The sequence below is a fragment of the Pinus tabuliformis genome, chromosome 2_2 (genome assembly GCF_031772625.1).
Source record: "Pinus tabuliformis cultivar Carrire ecotype Pingquan chromosome 2_2, CPIR1, whole genome shotgun sequence".
NCBI lineage: Eukaryota > Viridiplantae > Streptophyta > Pinopsida > Pinales > Pinaceae > Pinus > Pinus tabuliformis.
In genome coordinates, this window is record NC_142300.1 from 531,831,306 (window position 1) to 531,847,173 (window position 15,868).

Genomic DNA, 15,868 nt, shown 5'->3' on the forward strand with positions numbered 1-15,868 from the left:
GCTATCAGCTCCATGAAATTTTAAACACTCGTCATCAAATGCACTCGTTTATTTCATTTCTATTTGTTCATAGATTATGTTCTTTTCAACTCTAATGGATTCTTCTTTAAATGCAATTTCTTCTATATTTTCTTCCTCCAACGGTATGGAATCATATATTTTTTGACCCAAATCTTCGGAAAGAGGCTCCAACAACTAGCATTGAAGGTTCAGTAGGCTGAGAAGTTGTTTTATTCTGCATGAAATGACTGTAAGGCTTTGTCTATGAAAGTAAAAAGTTTAGCCTTTGTTGTTTCCTTTTAGCTTCTCTAAGCTCTTCCTCATGATTCAAAGCTCCCACTACATCCCTCTCTTCCTTTTTACATATTTGAATCTGTTCTTTGTCTTTTTTTTCCAGAATAGAAGTATATCTCAAGATAATTTCCTGGTGCGCATTAATGCAACCTTCATCAACTTGAAGGACCATGCAAATCTATATTTAACCTAATTTTGGCAATATTCTGCAATTTTTTTAGCATCATTTGATTCTTTTCTGTGATATAATGAGAAATTTTTATGGTGTTTTAGAAAGTTTCTTTTGACAATGTTGGCCCAATTCTTTGGAATTTTCTCAGCATCCTCCCTTTCAACCACAGATGGATATTTTTGTATGGGATGCTTCTTTGTTAGCTTTCATTTAATAACCTCATAGCTACCACCTTTCTCCAAGACCCTCACATAACAAAATTGTAATTTACCTGTTTCAGACATAATCAATCTTTGAATATCTGATGATTCCTGTTGTGCTGGAAATGATTCCAAATCATAATCAAATACCTGCAGAATTTTTTTTTTGGCTTGAGTCACATGATTATTATAGCACTTTCAATCCACCCTGAAGAGTTTCATACTTTGTGGAAGGTTCTCCCATTCCAACACAATTTTGATGTCTAATTTAGCAGCCATCATGGCAGACAAAGATCTCAAACCTAGCCTACCCTTCAAAAAACTCTCCTCTATTTGAACATCTATAAAGTTTGGCAAGTTCATAGATGGTGTTAATTTTTCATAAACTGGTGGAATTTTAAAAGAAACTCCCTCTTCTATCTCCAATAAACTAGATGTTGATGCGTGAGGACCATTTTCCAGAGCAATGTCAAGATGGTTGTAATTTGTAGAAATTCCCAATGTAGATCACCTGGTATTGCAATGTACTAAAGCAAACACATGATCTACTTCTACAAACAATTTAGCGGAAGCTTAATCGAACATGAGCAACTTCAAGCATGAACATATATAACTGAGAATGGGAAGTAATCAGCCATAACACAGAAGATATATCACTGGGGAAAGCACCAACCTAAAACCCCAACTCTGTATTATCTTACAAGTGGAAATATTCTTCAAGTTAAAAAAAGAATCAACTCGCAATCTATCCTTCTCTCTATGTAATCAAACAATAAAGATTTTTTGCTCATAGATAGTTAAAGGCCTCTATCTAACCTCTGGTCTGCCCTCCAAGCCTCCTATTTCTTTTCACAATTCTGATTGGGGTCTAGTGCAGCCACTTGTGTGAATTTGCCTCTTCACACACTCACTAACCTCTGATCCAACTACTCAATCCTGAAGGAGATAAATCCTCATCATGGATGAGATTCCTTTATAGGAAAAATATTCATCCAACTGATAGTACATTGTCCCTTCTCTGATCTCAACTGGGTCTGTGTCTGAACTAATATGCATGAGTTATTCATGAGAGAATCTTCAGTTAGCTTAAGTGCAGCAGTTATATGCAAGCATGGATTAACTAACTGAACTCACATTAATTTAAACAAACTATTTAAATCAATCTAACTGAACTTGACTCAGTTAACTGAGCCAACTAATTACAACTCAAATTAGAACTCATCCTTATCTCTTTAACTGATGGACAAATTCCTTAATTAATAGATAAACTGTTACATGTCCTCACATAGACTTCATGTTTGATTTTTCAGAACTAATTAACTCATGGTGAATTAATTAATTTATTTTCAAACAACTATTAAGTTGAAATTCAAATTTTACTTCCTATTTCTAGTCCAGGGACTGACTAAAATAGGAATCCATACTGAACTGCTAAAAATAGAATGTTGTTTTTATCACTTCCATTTTTAATTCCCTCTTTCCCAATCCAGCACTGGTAACCAAACTACTATTTTTATCATTTTTTGTTGCTATTTTCAACACTCCCTCTCAATAGGAAATCTTCAACACGAACCTGATCATGTACCTCTAGAATGTTCTACATGCAACACATCTACCAAGTGTGTTTGCTCCAACAACTCTCAGAAAAAAAAAACTCCCAACTAACCTCTCTGTTGGGCTAGAAACATACTCTGATGCGGAAGCTCTACTTGCTGCTGACAAGTACTCCCTCTCTGACCTCTAAGCTGCTACAACACTCCATGCATCTCACACCATTGCACACATATTTGTGCTACCCTGCAGTAGTGAAACACTCCTGTTCCTCTTGCATTACTACAGCCTGATAGCTCTACACAATCCTAGGACTCCTGCACTGTATCTCTCTCTGCCGCTCCATTCGAATATGTCTCTACCCACTCAATCAGTATTGCTACTCCTCATTGGGGCTCATGTAGCAAAGTTGAATCAGAGAGGTTCGGTACCTCAGGGATCCTGCCCCTCCTTAGGACGATCACTCCACATCACCCCACCTCCTACCTGGAGGTATGGCTACATGTGATCCCTCTACCCACCTGGCTCGAAGTTTTCCCCTACTGGAGGTCTCTGCATTGAGTAGATGTCTCTACTTAGTCGCCACTCAGCTTCCCCTGTTATGGCTACTCCACAACCTCCTGAAGTTGTTGCACCAATCATGGCTCCTCCACAATCATCAAAGACTTCTTCTGGCACTGCATGTTGAGAGGTAATATACTCTCCCTCTCAACCACCAAGTCTCCATCAGTTGCCTTGCTGCTCAAGGATTTGCATGCATCTTGAACCTCCAGAGCATAAAGGTTCTTGACCTGTGAACCGATCTGCTTGACTTGTCTACTGATGATGTGTCTAAGGAAAACCTTTCCCTTACTGAAGACTACGTCATAGCCTCTATCTTCCAGCATCGCAAGCGACACCAAGTTTCTCTTCAGTCCTGGTACATACTTGACATCGGTCAAGGTAAGGCGAGCTCCATGCTCCCTCTGAAAAATAACTATCCCTACACCTGAGACACTATACTTTTCATCATTACCCATCGCTATGAGTATCTGGAGATATTTCTCCTCCAAAGTACTAAACAAACTCTTGTCGTTGGTCATGTGGAAAGAAGCTCCACTGTCAAGAAACAAACCACTTCCCACCATGGATGAAACCATGCATGCGAAGAGTGTGAAATCCAAATCGAGTTGTGAAGCAAGTGCCTCACCTTCTGATCCTTCCACGGATCCCTTGGATTTCCTCTGTGGACAATTTGCAGCAAAATGGCCCACCTCATGACAATGAAAGCATCATACTTTCGACTTGTCAAACTTCTTCCTACCATGGGAAGAACTGGATTCAGAATGAGAAACCTTCTCCTTCCCTTTCTTTTCCTTACTTGCTAAGATGTAGTTTTCTTCATCCTCCAATCTCTGGTTCTTCTTCTTATCTCCTCCTGTATCAAATCCGACCAAAGTCGTTCTCAATCTGGTAGTTTCTCTCTTCCATTGACCGAGTCCTGGTAGCTATGCCAGCTCTTAGGACGACTGAGGAGTGTTATACTCACCATGTCATCATCAGCAATCATGACCCCTACACTTGCAAGCTCATCCCTGTAGGTGGTAAGCTTGTTTAGGAATGTAGAGATTGTGTTTCCCTTTTCGCACTTGATCTTTCGAAGTTCGTCCTTCAGCGCCAGCTTCCTTTGATCGCTGCTATTCTGATAAAGATCTTTCAATGTTTTCCACATCGAAAATGGATTCTCCTTCCCATGGAGGCTCAAGACAATGTGATCTCGAACTCCCTCCAGCAGGATTCTCCTTGCTCTAGCCACACACTTTTTCCATTCTGCCAGTTGAGTAGCATCAATCGGCTTCTAGAAATCTTGATCAATGAAGTCCTTAAGACCCTTATCTTCCAATACTACCTCCATGCGATCCTTCTAGGCTATATAATTTGAACTTCCATCAAAGGCATATTTGAGTCTAAACCACTGAACGCCATCAGTGAAATAGATGTGATAAGAACTCAATTCAATACTCAGAAACCAAACTTCCTACTTCTCCTACTTCTATATTGTTCTTCCTTGATCACCTTAGCTCTGATACCATGTAGAAATTCCTAATGTAGATCACTTGGTAATGCAATGTACTAAAGTAAGACACATGATCTACTTCTACAAATAATTTAGCGAAAGCTTAATCAAACATGAGAAACATCAAGCATGAACATATATAACTGAGAATGAGAAGTAATCAACCATAACACAAAAGATATATCACTGGGGAAAGCACCAGCCTAAAACCCCAACTCTGTATTATCATACAAGTGGAAATCTTGTTCAAGTTACAAAAAGAATCAGCTCTCAATCTATCCTGCTCTCTCTGCAATCAAACAATACACCTCTGATGCTCATAGACAGTCAAATGCCTCTATCTAACCTCTGGTGCCTCCTATTTCTTTGTGTAATTCTGAATGGGGTCCAGTGCAACCACTTGTGTGAATTTGCCTCTTCACACACTTACTAACTCCTGAAGGAGATAAATCCTCATCATGGATGAGCTTCCTTTATAGGAAAAATATTCATCCATCTGATAGTACACTATCCCTTCTCTGATCTCAACTGGGTCTCTGTCTGAACTGACATGCATGAGTTATTCATGCGAGAATCTTCAATTATCTAAAGTGAAGCAGTTATATGCAAGCATGCATTAACTAACTAAACTCACATTAATTTAAACAAACCATTTAAATGAATCTAACTGGACTTGACTCGGTTAACTGAGCCAACTAATTACAACTCAAATTAGAACTCATCCTTATCTCTTTAACTGATGGATAAATTCCTCAATTAATAGATAATCTATTGCATGTCCTCACATAGACTTCATGTTTGATTTTTCACAACTAATTAACTCGTGGTGAATTAACTAATTTTTTTTCAAATAGCTGTTAAGTTCAAATTCGAATTTTACTTCCTATTTCTAGTCCTGGGACTGAATAAAATAGGAATCCATACTGAACTGCTAAAAATAGAATGTTATTTTTAGCACTTCCATTTTTTCATTCCTTGTTGCCCAATCTAACAATGGTACCCAAACCGTTATTTTTAGCAGTGCTATTTTTGCACTTCTATTTCTAGCATTTCTTCTTGCCATTTTCAACATAATTCCCCAGATTCTGGACCGCATCATCTATATGAGGACATGACAAAGAAAGAATGTCTAATCCATGTGGAGTCCTCTCATCTTTTAGAACCATTTGAGAACCATGACTTAATTTCTAAATCTTCCCATTTGAATTACACTTTGCAGTGGAGGAACCTATGCGGGCAACAATTGCTTCTCCTTCTTTCAACTTATTGGCTTTCTTAAACTTTAGTGCATGTTTTGACAATATTCCTCTGATATGTGCTTCTAAATTTGATCATCATATTCATCATTTCTATCTACATGTTTTCCTATGGAAGAGTTATAACCAGCCTCTGGTTCAACATGGTACAATTATCTTCTTAAAGCCATCTCTGATGGTAAATCTGATGGCCTATTAGCCCTACCACCATTTATTTGTGCAAGAATTGTGTCACAACCTTTCATTCCATTACTCTCATCTTGACTACTACTAGTGTAATTATCTAGATCATCATCATTATCTTGTGGTACTTGATAATTCCATATAGAATCTAGGTTAAAGAGTTATGAATATGAATAATTATTTTTAACCAGATGGTAGCCATTGGTACAAGATGACTTGTGATCCATCTTGATATTGGGACAAAATCAATTGTTATCACTTCCAACAGTAGTGATTAGACTTGAGCCCTTTGACAAGGAACCTGCATGATAATTTGTCACTGAAACCCTCCAAAATTCACCAGCAGGGGTGTGTATTTTGTTTGGGAATCAAATCATCAACCAATGGGTAATCAATACCTCATGTGCCCTATGGCTCCTTACGCTAGAATAAACCTATGAAGCTTATGAGTACTATGCATAAGTCTAGGTTTTGAGGATATTTGGGAGTTTGAACCAAGCCATATCTTCTTATACCATATTTCCAATGCTCTACCACTTGCTTGCTTCTTATTTATTTTGAATTACCACTTACCTTGTGTGAATGCCAATTTTATCAAACGAGGTCATAATTTCTCTTCTTTCCTTTTTTTCTTTCTTGCATCTTTGTTCTCATCATTAACCCAAAATACTTGATATTTAGTATTTATTATTCAGTATTTAGCATTTACAAAAGCTACTACCTTCTTGAACATATGCCAAATTTTAAAATTTCATTTAGCATTTATTGAGTTGCATGCCAAAAACATTATATTTTAGTGTTGAATGAACTAAAATATCTTCCCTATGAATTCAAATTGGGACCACCCTTTAAAAGGTTGCTCAAGTGTTGTAAACTCTATGACCAATCCTTGTTAACATGTATAACTTCATATCTGGACCAAAATGTGGAGAGGGATCTTCAATCAAGGTAACCTCTGAATTGGAAGACATGAGTTGCCTATTTATATTATGGTACAAGTTTTTGATTCAAAGAGATTAGTTTTCAAAATTTTATATCCTGGTGGAGAGCACAGTCACAAGACATGGACCCAGGAAACATTGGGCAAAGTCTAAAAAAGAAGGCTGATTTGGATTTACCCAATAGAAAATTGGCATAAAACTCCACAATTAAAATAAATTCTGAAATAGTGGCTTGCCTAGATGGTAAAAGTGAGGTGGTGAGATTTCCCATATCAATGTTTAAGCTTCTTTGATATCAAAAGTGTGTTTGTGGTTATGGATGTAGCAACACAAAAAATAATGGTTGAAGTCAGATGCAAGTTTTGAGAATCTTTTGATAGAATGAATGCCTTTCATTCACAATCTCTTAGTGGATACCATTGTTTCTAATTTGTCTCACTTATCTAGCCACATTGTGGTAAGAGGAGGCTAGTTCAAATTCTCTCTTTGAGACATACAGAAAGGGAAAATTTGTCAAAATATTTCAGAGTAGTCATCTCTGTCAAACTTCCTTTTCAAAATCCTTGGTCAAACTTGTTGACTAGCACAGGAAAAAATAATTAAGCCCATTGCATCTTTGCCAAACTTGAAAATATTTGAATAGGTTTGGCCCAAACTCAAACAAATCAGACATTTATAAACAAATTTGGGAACTCGTATTTTAATGTTGGAGAGTAAGCATAGAGTGTAGAACAAAATTCCAATGGTATACATAGAGGACTTATTGTAGAGGAAAATATAAAAGACGTTGGGATTTTCTTCCTTTTTACTAAAGAATTAAATTCCATTTATCAAGTACATAATCAATCATGCTGGATTATTTTGTTTCCTCTAATATTTGAGTACATGTGGACACATGTTCAAATAAGAAGTTTTCATTGTTGGCTATTTTTTTGCTTGTCATATTTATTTTTCCCACTCTAATCCTATTATCTATGGATCTTTTTGTTATTCCCCTAGATTTATTCTATAAAGGTAGAGGGGGGATGAAGTGTATTCTTGTATTAAGTAGTTTTTTTTCGTTTGAGGTTCTTGTCTTCACATCCCTTTGCTAGTTTAAGTACTTGTGGGAGGACATAGTTATCAATGAGAAGTAGAGAGTTCTTTCCTTGTATCCATGCAATTTCATGTTTGGATACTCGTGCTTGGTGTGGATTTAGAAGTGTTTGAATTCCCCTTGGATATTTTTTTGGTGTAATGGATATTACCCAAACTTTGGGTTTACTGTTTAGTGGTTACATTTTAGGATCATTTTATTTTTACATCTTGAATTAATTAATCACGAGAAGCACTCTCAATTAGTTTTTTAGACCCCATAGCTAGTAGGCTCATTATTCATAATTGCATCATATATACTCATTGTATTTTACTTTTTGGCTTGAAAATTAGTGTTTTAGAGGCAAATTTTGACGTTGTCACAACAAATTTACATGATTCAGAAGGTTTGAAATCAATCTTTGGTGTAACTGAAGATTTTAGATTTTCATAATTATAGGTCATTTATAGGATATAAATGTCTTCAAAGTTTCACTTCTAATTGAATATTCAACTAAACATATTGAGTATCTTATACATAACTATTTTTCCCTCCACCCACTTTTCATAACTTCCATAACCATTTTGTAGGGACCCACAACTTCAATGCTATTTTGCTTGTTTAGTAAAATATTTGCCAAGCCTTTTACAAATTTTCATAATTTATTGAAATTTGTAGAATTTACAAGTTATAAAGTTTCAAGGTCTAATATTTTAAAATCTAATTATTTAAAGGGTTCTAGCTCAATGGAAGAACACCTGCTTTACAAGAAGGAGATTGGTGGTTCGATTCCATCGTGTCTTGATATTCATACGGAATGGCGACGATCATTTTTTGGTGACAAAGGCTCTTTTGACCATTACTAATGAACTTATGGTGACATTTTTTTACCCTCACTAAGATATGGAATGGTGATGGTCAACAAACACCAGCATATATATATGCATCAACAGTGATGACCATAAAAGGTCCATCACCATAAATCATTGTTGTTCATATGAAATTGTGATGATCATTATTTGTGACAAACCTTGAATGTCACCACAACACATGTACTTTTAGTGATGCAGCCTTTGGTGACATTCATTTTTGGTGACAGAGGCTTTATTGACTGTCATCAATGAGCTTATGGTGACATTTTTTTATCCTCACCAACATATGAAATGGTGGCAGTCAATGAACATAACCATATATATGCATCAATAGTGATGGCCATGAAAGGTCCACCACAATAAATAATTGTTGGTCATATGAAATGGTGATGGTAATTATTCATCACTATAATCATTATTCTTAACGGACGTTGAATGTCACCACAACACCTATACATTTGGCAACACCACCGTTGGTGACGTTTATTTTTTGGTGACAAAGGCTCTTTTGACCATCAATAATGAGCTTATGGTGAAATTTTTCGACCCTCACTAATGTCATTTTTCATTGTAGTGAAAATAACCATCTTCCACTTCACTTAATAAACTTGATACTACCTTTTGAGATTTTAGAAATCGTCTTTGCCGGGCCATTTCAAAAACGAGCTAAACAAACGAGAGAAAAATACATTATTATAGTAGTGGAGTATTTAATGAAGTGGGTAGAAGCAGATCCATTCGATTGATTCACAAAAGAATTAGTGGATAAATTTATCTATGAGAATATAGTAACTTGCTTAAGCTACCCCTTAACTATAATCACTAATAAGGGAAACCATTTTATAAATGGTACAATCTAGATGTTGATGCAAAAACTCATGATTGTGCATAGAAAAACCATTGCTTACCATCTACAAGAAAATGAAGCTATAGAATCATTTAATAAACATTGCATAAAGGACTAACCAAAATATGTAATCTATAAAGAGATGATTGGGATGACAAAATCTTAGTTGTATTGTGGGCATATCGTACGATATATAATTAATTGACTTGGTTTACACCATCAAAATTAATCTATGGGAAAGAGGAAGTCATACCACTTCATTACACATAAAATGTTGCAAGTGTGTTGATTTTCCTAAAATATATTATAAAAGAAGAAATGGAACAACTCCATCAATTACAATGTTTAAAGGAAGATAGACTTCATGCACTTCACCAAAAACAATTTAGAAAGAATAAAAAAAAACATTGCACAACATAAATTTGTAGACTAAGAATTTAAAATTCAGAGGCTTAGATTTTATTTATGATAGTTAGGTGAAGGGAAAACCTAAAAAATTAGAATTTTTATCGCTTTGACCCTTTGTCATTGAAAATATGCATTCTTTAGGGATTGTGTAGTTAAATACATTACAAGGGAACTTATTTAAATCACTTGTAAATGGTTCCTGGCTAAAAAGGTATATCTCTTGATAGCATTAGTGTGTGCACTACAAGGAAATGCTTTAGCAGAGTTTTTTGCAAAATCCCTTATAAAATAGCCCAAAAATGTGTTTGTAGCGTAGGTCAATAGCAGAGTTGGGCGGGTAGATGTTTTAGTGAATGTCTTTTAACGGTGTGTCTCTATTACACTAATGCACATGTGCACTAGTATAAACAAATGCATCGGTGCTTGATATCATATGGTGCATTGTAGAATATTTATTTTTTATAGAAATAAAAAATAGTGGTGCACTGAGTAAATAAGGTGCGTCAATACGTCTACTACTCGATAGCATCAGAAAAGGGTTAAATTTAAAAAAAAAAATAGTTGTAAAATTCATGTTGCCCAGTCTAGTGCTATACTCTCACAACACCTCAATGCTAAACGGGTATAACAATGCTCTAGTGCTTAAATAATACGGTGCACTATTATGGGGTTTTTAATTTAAAAATAGTGTTGCGCATATTATATTATAAGCACCAGTGTGTTTAATTGAATTAAAGTCCCTGATGCTTAATATAAAAATGGTGCACAATTCAAGGGTTACTTTTTAAAAATAAAAAATAATGGTGTGCTCAGTGACTTTGGAGCACTAATGTGTATACTACTCAATAAGATCATATTTGTATAAACTTAAAAAAATGTGAGTTGTAAAATTCATCTTCACCATTCTCTTGCTATACTCCCACTAATTCCTACTGCTTTGACATTATAGGAATGCATTGGTGTGTACATAAAATGGTGCAATGTTGCATATTTTTTAATTTAAAAATAATAGTTTACTAGGTGAAATCGGAGCACCTATGCATATACTACTCAATAGCATCAGAAAAAGGTTTAATTTAAAAAATGTTGGTCGTAAAATTCATTTTCACCATTTCAATGGTCTACTCCCATGAATAATTGGTGTTATTCTTGTTCGTAAATGCCCTAGTGTGTAATTAACATAGTGCATGCGATATCATTTTTAACTTAAAAAAAACCACAGTGCACTTTATAAATACTTTACCCTAGTGCAGTTACAAAAGAACACTAGATTAGGGTTAAATAAAAAAATTACGGACTGCAAAATATAATTTTACCATTTGCAATGTTGTAGAAATATCAAGCACCAGTGCAACCTTTTCCTCTATGAAGTTCCCTACCATCGGTGTTTCCATTGTTCGCCATCCTTCTATCTATTACTCAATATGTGCCCTTCGAATTTTGTGAAACAATGGAAATTTTTTTATTTTTTTATTTATTTGGCAATCGGGCCTTCCCCACAAGCAAATGTCCAGGTAATGTCTATGTTTCTCCCTAACTTAATTATTTAGCAGAGTAAAATTGAAAATTAAGTTAAAAAATGCATGGTTTTTGAAAAAAACCTCTACAGTTAGTTTGAAATGTTTAGCTTGCACCACTTGCAGTGCACCCTATAAAGTTATAGAGTGCACCAAAAATCAGTGGATAACGTTAATGCACCATTTTAAAAATTATAATTTTTATGGCCATGCATCGAGTAAAATTAACTTCCCCCTATGTTTATTTTTACCTAATGCACCACCCAATATTTAAACCTAAATAGGAGACTTAAATTTCTTTTCTCATTTACTTGGCAACCATGTCTCCCCAACAAGAAAATGTCCATGTAATGTCTATGTTTCCCCCTAACTTAATTTTTTAGTGGAGTAAAATTGAAAACTAAGTTAAAAGTTGCATTATTTTTTTGTTTTTTTCTTCATGATGCATTCAAAACATTTGGCTTGCACCATTCATAGTGCACCCTATAAATTTACAGGGTGCATCACAAGTTAGTGTGTAACATTAATGCACCATTAATGGTTCAGCGCTTTCGGTAAATTGAAATGCACTGGGTCATTAAGTTCCATGAGACACCACTTTTAAAATTATATGTTTATGGCAGTGCATTTGGTAAAATTAACTTCCTAGTGCATATAGCTTTTCCCAACACACATCCCAATATTTAGTTCTGAATGTTCTAGTGCAATGCATTGATCTAAAATTAACACATAGGTGCAAAATTTTACGTCGAAACACCGCAGTAAAAAGCAAATTTAAGTAATGTTATTTATGTATACAAATCGAAGCCAGTGTGTCAAGTTGATGTATGCACCATTTTTAGTGCATTGCTCTTTTTTGGGGCACATTATGTCCAATGTGTTCCTATTTTTTGGTGCACTGAGGTTGAATTTTATTTTTATAATTGAAAGTTATATGTCCATATTTATAAACACATTTTCCATTTAGTAAAAAGAAAAATTATGTTTAATAAATGAGGCTGATTTATTTTATATGTCAATCATGGATAGATGTCAGAGGAAAGAGTAGAAACAACAGGAATAGGAAAGAGTTGACCAATACAATATGGCATGAGGGTGGGAAGCCTGAGAGAGGGAGATGTATTTGCACCCTTTCGCTATTACTGTAGTGACGCAAGGCCTCTTGAGGAATGTTGGCCTCCTTAAGTACTACGAGGAGGTTACATCCCTGAAGGGGAACTCCGAGTTTTTAGTGCAACTAGTTTGTCAATGGGATTTCCACTAACAAGCTTTCTGTGTCGATCCTGATCAATGGTTTCAACCCACTAAGGAGGACATTTATTTTATCACTAGCCTATCTAGGAGGGGAGGATTTTCCATAGTTCCCTGATGTCCCCCATGATGTTTTAGAAGAGATTCATCTTGTCTATTGTTGAAAATATGTTGAGGTTCATGTAGCTTCTCTAGCATATTTTCAAGTGTCTGATGAACAACTATGGATCACTACTTTTGGTGCAGAGTAGGTTAGGTGCGTCTCATTGTTTTCAAGCATAATTTCACGTTATACTAGTGATGGGAAATGCATTAGTTTCCCTCTTTTGTTTTATGCCAATTATTTGGTGAAAAAGACACGATGTATCAGATGGTCTACCACTTTTTGTGATAGTTTTATATAGCTTTAGATAGATGTCGTGTTATGATACATCATTGGGAAAAAATCCCTTTTCCTTAAAATGTTTTTTTTTAGAGGTTTCTAGAGACGAGGCTTAACTTTTACCATTGCCCTCTTTGGGTGATGACTAAGGTGTGTATGCACTTGTGGGACAAGATGATTTCCAAGAGGGTCCAACTGAAGTATTTGTCCAGGATATCTATCGAGGCACTAAAGCTACTGGGTAGTGAGGCCGACCACATTTTGTCTTAGTGTCATGTCCTTACACAGGGATGGATTAGCGATAGTGTTATAAAATCCTCTTCACACAAGATGAGTGGACAATTGCTATAGGTAATATTAATGTTTTCCTTCAATTAATATAACTTCATTTATTATCTCAATTAATTAGAATAAAAAGTATTCTAGCACATTCTTTTACTTGTTTTATTAAATTTTTTAGTAAAATTGTTGAATTATTTTTGTGTACTATATATTTTGTAGACATTAGCACATTCATTGGGGATGTGCCTCCTCCCGCACTAGATGGAGATGTGGAGGGCCAAGTCCGTGAAGGGTGAGGTCGGATGTCCTGATCAGAGACACCCTAGCATGTGGTGGCACCGTAGGCTTGATAATGGAATCAAGATGGATTTAGGCAACCGATTCTCTAGAGTTTTGGTTGAGGGACGAGTCTTCCTACAATGGCTCAAGACATCAGGGAAGACCCTATGCTTTGGATATTTGGACAGACTTGCCGCATGATATTGTGAGTCTTATGTGTCATATTGTTGAAGCTAGTAGGCTTATACATACATTAAGGAGGGATTGATGCCATGCAAAATATACAAAGTTTTCACCCAATATTACCCCATCAGATCATGATGATAAAGTTGGTGATCCTTCTTATAGTACTTAGCCACCTAGTCCTCCACATTCACCTAATGATCACCCAGTGCCTCTTGTTTCTCCTCAGAGAATACCAACCACCTTATCCTCCACCTAATAGTTTAACTCTTAATCAATTAGTTTACCATCCATTATCTTTTACTACATACTAAGATGCCATTACTATTGTTTTATCATATATTTTATAACACTTATTTGATTTGTTTGTGTTGAGAAATATAGGGAAACCTTGTTTAATTTGTTTTCTCCATTATTTAGCAATTTCTTGTGATTTATTATTTTCTTCTTCTTAGTAGTTATGTTATTATTATCAAGACAATTTCCAAAAACAAAAAAACACCAGAGAACACATGATATAGGTGCTCAACTAGGGGAAAACCCCTATCTAGGGGAAAACCTAGTCAAGAAGTCTTCCTTCAGTAGATTCATATGACATTGAGACAACCAAGACCAGGGAAACAACCTCCTTTCCTCCATCAAGGTAGCCTCTTTAATCTTAAAAAAACATTAATGAAATTTAAGCTGAAATTCTTCATGATGTGGATCTCGTTCTTCCTTCTGCTTCTAAAAATTTTTGGTTTGTAATACTTTCTTTCTACAAATTTCCTTATCTTTACATGAGTGACAAATGAAATAGGCTTGATCCTTGCAATGATATTTGGTAGACTTCCTTTTTAGGTACTCACATATCACTGTAGAAATGTAGACTTCGGCCTCCTTCTATCCCTATGGAATTACAGTCTTTGGTCTCCTTTAATCACTACAGAATTGCAGACTTTGGCCTCCTTCTATCACTATATAATTGGAGGCTTCGACTTCCTTATATCACTATAGAATTGTAGAATTTGACCTTCCTCTATCACTATAGAATTGCAGAATTTGGCCTCATTCTATCACTATAGAATTTTAGAACTGAAATCCACTATCACACTCTCAAACTAGGACGAGTTTACTTGGTATAAATAGTTTTTGGGTCCTCCACAAATGAGCTAGCATGATCAACTAAAAAGGGGTCATCTTCATATAAGGCTAAGTTAAATTCTCATTATGTTGGCCTCTAACTAGCAGATAGTTGAGGAGGTTGACTCGATGGGGAGGGAATAGGACAATAAAAATAATTTTCTTTCTTGACCTTAAGGAGCCCAAGAAGGGTTTCTTACAAAAATAATTTTGATTTTGACTCAACAAAAGTCCTAGAGCACTAAATGGGGCTTTGGCCTATTTACTATTGACCCAAGCATGCGACTCGTACTTTAATAAGCCAATTTAACAATAATAAAAATTTCTTATGAAAATTATATATCACATCATGACTCAAGTATAATTATGAAGACTGACACTATTTACATTCTTTAACTCTCCCTCTTAGATAGGGACATATTCATAATTATAACTATGTAGAGGTATATGGAGGATGTCCAAAACTAAATAGGAATATTTCTGGCACACTCAGTGCCTCAGACTAGATACATGATGAGGGTAATCTATCCTGGCGGGACTAAGATGGAATCAAGCTTTTAGCCAATCTAGGTACCATCAGGCTTACTTGCTAACCATAAACCCATGGACCTAGGTGCATATCCGGGTGAGAGATCCAATACCAATGCGACTCTCCTTCTTTGGGATCTAGGAATCAAAACACAGGTTGGTCAGATGTCCTCCCAAGAATCCTCCATTAGATGCTTCAGCTCTCCCTATCAAACTGGATATATCCATTTGTCAATCATACTTCCAAAGTTTTCATTCTTCTTATGGAGAGATTTACTTGTACAAACACAAACCAAAACCTATAATAAAGTTTCAAATATATATACAGGTAAACAAAAAACTTCAGGGCCCCATTCATTTTTATGCTTTTATCATCATCAATTTATCCATATACAATTTGTCAAATGCTTTCTTCTTTCACTTCTTTTAGAAACATCAAATACATCTTCCAATCTTCTCAAGTATTTTA

At 35.4% G+C, this 15,868-nt stretch overlaps 1 pseudogene; it reads right to left on the reverse strand.

Moving 5' to 3' along the window:
- Positions 1-5,316: 5,316 nt before the first annotated feature.
- LOC149193704 (chromatin-remodeling ATPase INO80-like) lies at positions 5,317-5,939 on the reverse strand (annotated as a pseudogene).
- Between the last annotated feature and the right edge of the window lie 9,929 nt (positions 5,940-15,868).